The sequence below is a fragment of the Hordeum vulgare genome, chromosome 3H (assembly GCF_904849725.1).
Source record: "Hordeum vulgare subsp. vulgare chromosome 3H, MorexV3_pseudomolecules_assembly, whole genome shotgun sequence".
Classification (NCBI taxonomy): Eukaryota; Viridiplantae; Streptophyta; class Magnoliopsida; order Poales; family Poaceae; genus Hordeum; species Hordeum vulgare.
Genome location: NC_058520.1, coordinates 153,447,253 through 153,458,001, shown reverse-complemented (window position 1 = coordinate 153,458,001; position 10,749 = coordinate 153,447,253).

Sequence of the window (10,749 nt, the reverse complement as noted above, 5' to 3'; positions counted from 1 at the left end):
TCGTGGCAAAAGCAGTTGAAGCATTTGATCTTAAATGCAATAATTAGGTGCAGGAGCAAGAACATGGGATTTATCGAGATGATCAAAAGGGTTGCTTGCCTTGTTGCTCAGAGGAGGAACGATATCCGTCAGACGGATATTCGGTGGAATCCGGGGGTGCGGAGCCTACCGAAATGAATGGCAACATTCAATAACAATCATATGCACTCAAAATGATGCATGAGCATGGCATGAGAATGCAAGGTGATAAGTTATTATTTTCAACATGTATTAGGTTTAGAGTTGATTTGAATCACATTCGAATAGCAATTCAAACGGGGTATTCTCGGATACCGTTTTAATTGATTCGACCTGATGCTCAGATCAACTTGATGTTAGCATGCATGAAATGTCATGTTATGGTACTGATTTGTAAGTAGGACAGTGTGTGATCATTGTATTCATACTGAAATTTGAATAATTTTCCAAATTCCATTTAAAAAGTAATTATAAGAATTGAATTATTCTTTATTCCACAATTTAGGGTTCTGTAACTTTTTCAAACATAGTTGAAAATAGCATAATCAGAATCTTTGAATTTTTCTGATACTTCTTCATATATAAATTATTTTCATTGGAGTTACAGATTAATTTCTATGATTTTTACAATTTTTAGCAATTTCCTGAATTAGTTTTATACTGGAAATTCTAATTATTGCATCAGACTGACGTCAGCAGGTCAGCCGACCTGTTCAGGTCAAACCTGACAGGGGGCCCCACTGGTCAGCCTCTCTGGGACTAATCCCGCGCTGACCAGCCCTAACTGAGGTTTGACTTGGCCTTGGGCCCACTTGTCAGCGAGTGATTAGGTCACTAAGCTGCTGGGTTAGCTTGCCACATCGACCCCCCACCGGAGGGTGGTCGCCGGCGACCAGGCCCGCGGCGGAGGGCTCGACACGCTCCTGGAGGCTCCAGGAGCTCGAATCCTAGCTCGGGCGCGTGGATCGGTCATCACAGCGACGGCAGCGACATGGCCGGCGGCGAGAAGCTCTCGGCCTTGGTGGGGAACTAGGATACGATGCACGAGAGAGCGTGGGGCGAGAGGGAAAACGACGACGAGATCACGGCGGTTCCGATGGCGCTGAAGAGGGCTCGGGGATGCGCCGGAGGAAGCGAATCGACGGGAGAGGTCCGGCGGCCGGAGGTGGAAAACGACGGCGTTGCGGGCGTTGCAGGGCTCGAGGAAGCTTCGGCTTCTGCAGAGATGACCAGGGCGACGAGGGGGAGCTAATGGCGTGCCCTGGGAGGGAATCCTAAGGCCAGGGGCACGGGCAGCTCGAGCTCGAGCTCGGCTCTAATGGCGGCAGCAAGGAGGAGGAGGAGATCCGGGAGGAGGAAGGGAACCGAGGCGGGGAATGGATAGGGGAGGCTCTGGGGAGCTTATCCCCGTCGTCGCCAGCGTGAGGCGGCGGCCAGGCAGGCACGCAGGTGCGTGGCCGCGCCGGAGGGGGCGGCGGCCACCTCCTGCTGCCTACTGGCGCGAGGGAGGGGACGAGCCAGGGATGGGCCGGGCCAGGCTTAGGCGACAGGTTATGTTTTTCCATTTTTTTCTGTTTTTGTTTTTCTGTTTTGCTAATTATTGTTTTTCTAATTAATTCAGCTCCAAAACAAAAAGTAAAAACTATTTTATACCTCCTGAAATATTTGTTATAATATCCCCAACCATTTTCAAGCTTTTCAACATTTTTGGAAATTTATAGTTTCTGATTTCAAATTTAAAATTTGAAACCAGTAGCCTTTTTCATTTATTCAAAAAGCTTAAGGTGTCAAGAAAATAGTTTTCTCCAGTGCTCATTTACTTTCATGATTTATCAGAAAGTTTGAACATTTCTTGAGGCCATTTTGGGTTCATTGATTTTGAACTAGTTTGAGATTTCCTTTAATTGAAATGGTGGCTAGGGTTTTGAGTTTTTCCTTTGCCACTTTGTTGCTTTTGTTGAAACTTCTTAGATGCGAATGCAAAGAAGACATGAGCACAATGCTATCTTGCTTAGGGGTTAGGGATGTGACAGACAGAGCATATTATGTCATGGGTTTGGATGCACTGGCGGAGTTTGCACCAACTCTTAATGTGAGAAAGAGCAATGCATGGTACAGAAGAGGCTAGCAAAATATGGATGGTGGAAGTGCCAATAATCGAATACTCACATTAGTCCGAAGAACTCGTACACTTATTATTGGTAACTCTCTATCTAGTTAGGAAATTCACAAATAGATAAGTACCCCGAGGAGGAGTGTTTGGGGGTTTGGTTATCCTTGCGCATCCTCGACTCATGGTAATGTGAGGGTACTCTATATATTCCATCCCCTCCAGAGGTTAGCGATCAATTTAGTACCTAGAGTTCTCAACTAATTTTTAGTTTTTGAAAAACACACGGATTGCCGGAAATACGACACCTATCACTAATAGGCTCAAGCTCTTTTCACTAATAGTCCAAATATTACTCAAATCAATACCTCAAAACTATTGCAAGTTTCTACTATACTCAAATAGCAACCTCAGTTACCTACTCATGCAAGACACACAACTCAGTGCAACGAGCCAACTCTCTAAACCAGATAAGATGATAACTCAAGAGAGTTCCCGAAGCAACCTAAATAAAATCTCTTAAAAGATAAGCATGAAAACTAAGAGCTAAGTATGACAGTAGCTACGAAAAGATGAAGAACACACAAAAAAGATAAGCATGAAAACCTATGTTGTGTTCTAGAGTGGAATGGAGCGTTTATCTCTCCCAAAAAAGGTAGGATAGGTTCCGACTTGTTATGAACAGCAGGAAAAACTAAAACAAACTAAAAAGCAAATAGCGGGACGCTCCAAGCATAGCACATAACATATGAAGTGATAAAAATATAGCATGGAGATGGACGAACTCATGATTGTTGCTAGAGAAGGGATGCACGGGGGCATCCCCAAGCTTAGACGCTTGAGTCTCCTTTGAATATTTCTTGGGGTGCATGGGGGCATCCCCAAGCTTGAGCGCTTGACACTCCTGTATCTTCTTTCATCATCTCCCATCGCATACTTGAAAACTCCCTTCATACGAAACTCATCAAAAGCTGATTAGAGTAGTTAGTTCCCTTAATAAAATAATTCATTACCTGCTGGAAATAAATATTTTCATGAAAAGCTACTGCTTCTTATGAATTCAAAAAGGGTTTTGCAAATAAAAAGTAAGATTAGAATTTGCAAAACAATGAAAATGCAAAACATGGCAGAATCTGTGAAAAACAGAACAACAGGTAGTAAATAATTTATTCGGGGCACTTCCGCAACTCAAATCAAAAAACTCAAAATAGATGCCAGAAAGGCAATTATGTAGATCATGCTTTCAAAAAAATTCAGATCAAAAAGATGATGTGGTGATTTGTGGCGAATTGTTCCGTCCAGGGGACTGAATCTGTTTCTGTACAACATGTCACAATTTTTGAACTTTCTTGCAATCGGAGGATATAACTTGGCACAGAGCTTAAAAATAAAGATACAATGATGTTGCTACAGTAGTAACACACATCAAGACCACTAAAATAGAAAGTAAAAAAAACAAATGGGTTGCCTCCCAACAAGTGCTTTATTTTATGCCTTTGAGCTAGGCATAATGCAAGGAGGAGGATCAAGATTCTCCGAAGTCATCGGAATTATAAAAACCTTCAAACAGATCCTGAACAAGTTCATCCGTATTTTTCCTAGGGAACGGGTACGTACCTTTCGCTTTCCCACGTAAGCGTATTTTTCCTTTACCTATATCAATGAAGCCTCTCATGGCTCGGAGGAAGTCCCTTGAAAGCACTATATTCCCTTTGTTGGGCTCCATGTTGAAGAAATTCACAGTTGCATTCCTTTTAGAGAATGTAACCTGGACATCTTTTACCTTTCCCTGGATTTCAGAAATATCACCATTAGCGTGTTCATGATAAGATGAATTTTTTTCATGTCTAACCAGAGAGAATCATAAACAACTTTTGGCATAGTAGAAACAATGGATCCAATATCACAATAAGCAAGGAAATCTTGGTTAGAGATGCTAATTCTAACAAAAGGTTCCCAGTCATTGTCTATTTTCAAAATCTGTTCCTTATCAACCATGGGTTTATCTCTTTCTCTTAAGTCTAGAGCATCAATTTTCCCTTCAATAGTAGCAAGTCTATGTATAATAGTGTCATAACCATGATTATAAACAAGATTATTAGATAGACCACATATAATATCAAGATCTCTGGCCTCATCACACTCTAAAAAATCTCCTTCAACTATAATATCAAGAGAGTGTTTGCACCATATAAAGAGACCATGATAAAAAATTCAAAGCACAATTTTGATAGGTATCCAAGGCATAATTCTTTTGTGTGCTTCAGAAATCCTATCCCATGCTTCCTTCATATTTTCTCCATTCCTTTGATGGAAATCTAGGACTTCAGATTCCTTCCAAGCATCAAACCTTAATATGCTTGACAACTAAAATAAAAGTAACTAATTTTTTTGTGGTTTTTGGTATAAGATTCGAAATCAAAAGCTAGAAAGCAAACTAACAAGACTAAAAAGAAAAGGTAAAGGATAGTGTGCAACTCCCCTATCTTGAAGACTGGAGTCCCCGGCAACGGCGCTAGAAATTTGCTTGATGATGAGTTGATGGATATACTTCTCGCCCCTCGTTGGTTACCCCAAGTGGAAGGTGGAGATGTAGTCAGCAGCAGATTTCCCTTACACGGAGACTGTAAGGTTTATCAAACCAGGAGGACTCCTTGTCTCCACAAGTAGGTGTCTTCCACCCTGGCACTAGCACAAGACGTGGACATGCACACACAATGCTAATTATGCTACTTTATAGTTAGAGGTTCAATAGTAATGGGCAATACGCCCAGACAAGTAGACCAATTATTCGTGAGCATCTACTTACTAATCATCCACCTTGAGACATCTATCCAGAACATCTCTCCGGTATTAAGTTGCGAGCCCCACCTAAAGTGTAAACTCAAAGCAACAGACAACTACATTAACAAACTATGCATGAGGTAAACAATCCTTGCAACCGTGGTCACAAGCACCGTTATTTTCTCCCTGGTGGCAACAAGCACATCCCCTAGTCTCATGTTTCTGTCACTCAAGCTAGACATCGAGGGGCATGAACCCACGATCATGCATAACACTCCCTCTTGGAGTTACCATCTACTACTTGGCCAAAGTAATAAATAGCAACGGAGAACATGCATGAATCACTAAGGAACATAATATAGAAGGATAATCAAATATATAACTCATAACAATCTGAACAAAATCTCATAATCCATCGGATCCCAACAAACCGAGCATAGCAATAGCAAGAGAATTACATAGATGCCTTGATCATGTAGGGCAGCTCACAAGGACTAATCATTGAAGCACAAGATTGGAGAGAAGACATCACATAGCTATTTATCATGGACCCATGGTCCAAGGAGGACTACTCATGACACGTCCGGGAAGCCTCCATGGCAGTGGAGAAGCTCCCGGAGGTCAATCCTCCCTCTGGCACGGTGCCGGGAAGAGGTCTTCTCACGTTCCCGATCTCGGAAGCACTGCGGCGGAGGAACGATGGAGAAATTCGCAATTCTAGAAAGTTTGCGAGGGTTTCCTCTCGGGCCTCTAAACATAGGCCAAAGAAGGGCACCGGAGGAGGTGGGACCCACCCAAGCGATCTCCTGGCGTGGCCTACAGTCTGGCCGCGGCAACATGCCGCCTGGGAGGCCCCTGGCCCTCCTCTGGCCCATTTTTGGTGATCCGGAAGCTTCCATTTTGCTGATTTTTTATATAATTTTTCTGGAACTTTTTGAACTTCGGTAAATTGGAAGCCCCTGCAAAATAGACATCACTAGACAGAAACTGGCACTTAGTGCACTGAGTTAGTAGGTTAGTCCATATATGTGTAAAATGATACAAAAGTATGGCAAAACATATTAGAATGTCACCCAAAAGATCATGGACCAAGTAGAAATTATAGATACGTTTAGGACGTATTAGTGGACACGTTCTTGGACAACGGGTGCCGCGGCCTCTTCTTCGCGGCCGCGACGCGCGTCTTCAGCCACCTTTTTATTCGTGAGCCGGGATTCCACCTTGGCTTCGTGATCCTGCCGGTCCCTGCCGAGGCCCGCGACCGCTTCGTGGAGGCGGTGAAGGGCCCCATGGAGGCGTTGGTGAAGAGGTTTGCCCGCGTCGCAGCTCCTTCGTCCCCGGATGCCGCTGAAGCCGCCGAAGGGGAAGACGACGCCTCTGACACCGACGACCAGCCCCCTGAGGAGGGAGAGATTGGCGGCGGCTCCTCCTGATTTCTTCTCCCCGTCTTTTCCCTGCAATGCACATCGTGCCTTGTGGAGGCGTCAAACTCATTTGCGTTTTCAAGAACTTGTTAAGGCTTGTAATAACTGAATGTTTGAATGTTTTCTTTGCCTTGTTCCTGTCATGTTTGCTGTGAGGATCTGTGTTGGCACGGACCGCCCCGCGCTTACCTTCGCCGCGGTTGGGACGACCAGAATTCCAGGACGGCCCAAAAGGGGAAGGGGCTACGAGCACAGTTAGGCCCCTGAGTTGGGATGCTCAGGGGTCCCCAATTGAAGTGCGATTTGCCCTCATGAGGGGAACGCGTCAAGGATTTCGAAACTTCAGAACACCTTCAGCACTCCGCATCAGCAGGGCCCGCCCCGCGTGTACCTCCCCGCGATTGAGCCGACCGGAAACCAAGGACGACCCAAAGGGGGAAGGGGCTACGAGGACAGATCGGCCCCTGAGTCGCGATGCTCAGGGGTCCCCCTTGACATGCGAGCAACTCCGATGTCCCTCCTAAGAAGCTGATAATTTGAGACTCTCAAATTCCTTCAGCACTCTGTGTCGGCAGGGCCTGCCCCGCATATACCTCCCCATGGTTGAACCGATCAAAAACCAAGGACGCCCAAAAGGGGAAGGGGCTACAGGCGCAGTTTAGGCTCCTGAGTCGCGATGCTTAGGAGTCCCCCTTGGCCTAAGAGTTACTCCCGCATTCTTCCCAAGAGATTTAAGGTGGCTTGTTGAGCGCACTAGGCTCTGCGTTGGCAGGCCCCGCCCCACGCGTACCTCCCCGCGATTGAACCGATCGGAAACCGAGGACGGACCAAAGGAGGAAGGGGTTACGAGCGCAGTTAGGCCCCTGAGTCGCGATGATCAGGGGTCCCCCTTGACGTACTTCGGCTCCGTACTCCAATTGCGTGTCCCTTACATAGGGCACGGGTGTAGTCGTAGGTGGAGTGTGTTGATTTCCTTGCTAGCTGCGGGCGTAGCCATTGGTGGTCTATGTTGATGCCAGCTGTGGGTGTAGTCATTGGTGGACTATGTTGATGCCAGCTGCGAGCGTAGTCATTGGCGGACTGTGTTGATTGCCTTCTCTTCTCCCCTACACGGAGCGTAGGGCTGCCACTAGGCGTGGGATGGACACTTCCGCATCCTTGGGGGGCCTTGGGCGTATACATCCTCGGCTCGTTATTACGCGAGAGTGTCACGGTGGGAGTGTATATGGGATGTCGCGAGGATGCTTTGGCCTCGTGAGTGTCCCTACCCCCGAGGCATTAGGCGCCTGATTCCGGAAGTCATTGGTGGACTTTGTTGATTACCTCCGTCTTCTCCCCGGCGCGGAGAATACGGCTGCCACTAGGCATGGGATGGACCCTCTGCATCCTCGAGGGGCCCTAGGCGTATACAGCCTCGGCTCGTTATTACGTGAGAGTGTCATGGTGGGGGTGTATATGGGAGGTCGCGAGGACGCTATGGCCTCGTGAGTGTCCCTACCCCCGAGTCATTGGTGGACTGAGTTGATTTCATTTGGGTTACTAGCAAACCCGAATGACTTCTTCTTCTTCGGGAGTGAGGCTGGGTATCTGCTGCCTCAGGAGGCCTGCAAGGATAAGCTTCGACCGGAGCCCCCAATTGGGGGCCAACCGCCTGACAATACAAGCAAGGCAGAATATTAGGGTTTGTAATGGATGAGATAGAAACAACTGAAGGATGCGTAAATAAAAGTAGCGGCCGGGGAGTGCCCTGAGCTCCTGGAGGCCGCATGGCCCTGGGGGCACCCTCGAAAAGGGTGATCCAAAAATTACCTCACAACAGCCGACAAAAATTCACGTGGCGGCCATACCGCTAAAGTGCCGAAGGCGCCATTATCGTCCGATCTCCTGCCTCCGCGGTGGCGACCCTCACGGGTCCGCCGTCTCCTGAGGCTCGGAACCTTTGCTCGACCTGAGAATCTCCTCCTCTTCCTCGCCATGCCCCAGCAGGCCAGGCATGATCATGGCCTGCTGGAGCTGCTGGTAGTTGGCAGCCGCGTTCCCCAGCCCGAAGGGCATGAGGGCACCAGCGCGCGGGTACACCCATCGATGGTCAGTTAGCGTGGGCCTGAAAGGGCCTTGAGCTGCGGCTCTGTCGGTTGCGAGCTCATTGATGCAGATGCGGGGCCGGTCGATCTTGCCAATGACGGTGACTGCGATTGGTGGTGCAGGGCACTCCCCGCCTCGCATGGCTTGGGCCTCTCGAAGTTCTCGGATTGCTCTGATGACGAACTCACGGGAGCTGGACGGACGCGCGCCGGATCTCGCCCTCGGGTTGTGCTCGAGCGCACCCTCGCCTCAATGGTCAGACCGGGGATCTCCCTAGTGGGAGCCCCCAGGCCTGATCCAAGGGGGGAGCCAAGCATGCCTTCCTATGCGATGGGAGGCATGGCCTCATCCCTAGGCTCGGGGCCTGAAGTCCCAGGGCGCTTTGTGAGAAGGAGTTGCTTCTTCTTCTTGTGTGGGTCCTCGCGAGGTGTCTCGTCTCCTTCGCCGTCCCAGCGTTCGGCCGCCGCTTTGTGGTAGGCGCGCTCGAGGGTGTAGATGACATCTTCTCGTCGCAGGCGATGGTGATGACGCCGCCGCTCCCTTTCATCTTGACGATGTTGTAGCCATGGTAGGTCACTGCCATGAACTGGGCGAGAGCCGGATACCCGAGGATCGCATTTTATGGCAGGTGGATGTATGCGACGTCAAAGACAATGGTCTCAGTGTGGTAGTTCTTGTGTTCGCCAAGGTGACTGGCAGGCGCACCTGCCCGATGGGCACAGTGGACCCTTCCGTGACCCCCGAGAAGGGCTTGGTGGGCATGAGCTACTCGTAAGGCAGTTGGAGTGTCTCAAAAGTCTTGACAGAGAGGACGTTGAGCACCGCTCCGCTGTTGATGAGCGTCTTGGTGACAAGGACGTTGCTGATGGTCGGGGTGCACATCATGGGGAGCTTGTCGGCCATGAACGAGCACCTGCGATGATCACTGGGGTCAAAGGTGATGATGTTCTCGAACCAGTTGAGGGGGCGCATGATAACCCACAAGTATAGGGGGTCGCAACAGTTTTCGAGGGTAGAGTATTCAACCCAAATTTATTGATTCGACTCAAGGGGAAGCCAAAGAATATTCTCAAGTATTAGCAGTTGAGTTGTCAATTCAACCACACCTGAAAGATTTAGTATCTGCAGCAAAGTATCAGTAGCAAAGTAGTATGATAGCAGCAGTAGCAACAGTAACCAGTAGCAGCAAAGTGACAGCAGAAGCAGCAAAGTAACAGCAGTAGCAACGGAGTAACAGTAGCAGCAGTGACAGCAGTAGCGGCAAAGTAACGTAGCAAGGACCAGTAGGAAAATACTCGTAGGCATTGGATCGGTGATGGATGATTATGCCGGATGCTATTCATCATGCAACTGTTATAACACGGAGAGATAAGTAACTAGCTCCAGTTCGTCAATCTAATGTAAGCATGTATTCCGAATGTAGTCATACGTGCTTAGGGAAAAGAACTTGCATGACATCTATTGTCCATCCCTCCCGTGGCAGCGGGGTCCTAATGGAAACTACGGGATATTAATGTTCTCCTTTTAATAAAGAACCAGACCAACGCATTAACACTTGGTGAATACATGAACTCCTCATACTATGGTCATCTCCAGGAGTGGTTCCGGCTATTGTCACTCCGGGGTTGCCGGGTCATAACACATAGTAGGTGACTACAACTTGCAAGATAGGATCTAAAACACACATATATTGGCGACAACATAATAGGTTCAGATCTGAAATCATGGCACTCGGGCCCTAGTGACAAGCATTAAGCATGGCAAAGTAGTAGCAACATCAATCTCAGAACATAATGGATACTAGGGAACAATCCCCGTCAAAACTAACTCGATTACATGATAGATCTCATCCAACCCATCACCGTCCAACAAGCCTATGATGAGATTACTCACGAACAGTGAAAAGCATCATGGAATTGGCGATGAAGGAATGTTGATGATGACGATGGCGACGATCTCCCCTCTTCGGAGCACAAAACGGACTCCAGATCTGCCCTCTAGATGAAGAAAAGGAGGTGGCGGTGCCTCCGTATCGTAAAACGCGATGAACTCTTCTCCCCGATTTTTTTCTGGGCGAGACGGACTAAATAGAGCTGGATTTGGAGGCGATGGAGTGTTGTGGGCCCCACAAGCCTGCCAGGCGCGACCAGGGGGGCGCGTGGTGGGCTTGTGGGATCCACTTCCTCCGCTGATTCTTGCACCAGTATTTTTCATAAATTCCACAAAAATTCTGTGTAAATTTTCAGGTCATTCCAAGAACTTTTATTTCTGTGCAAAAACAACACCATGGCAATTCTGCTGAAAACAGCGTTAGTCTGGGTTAGTTCC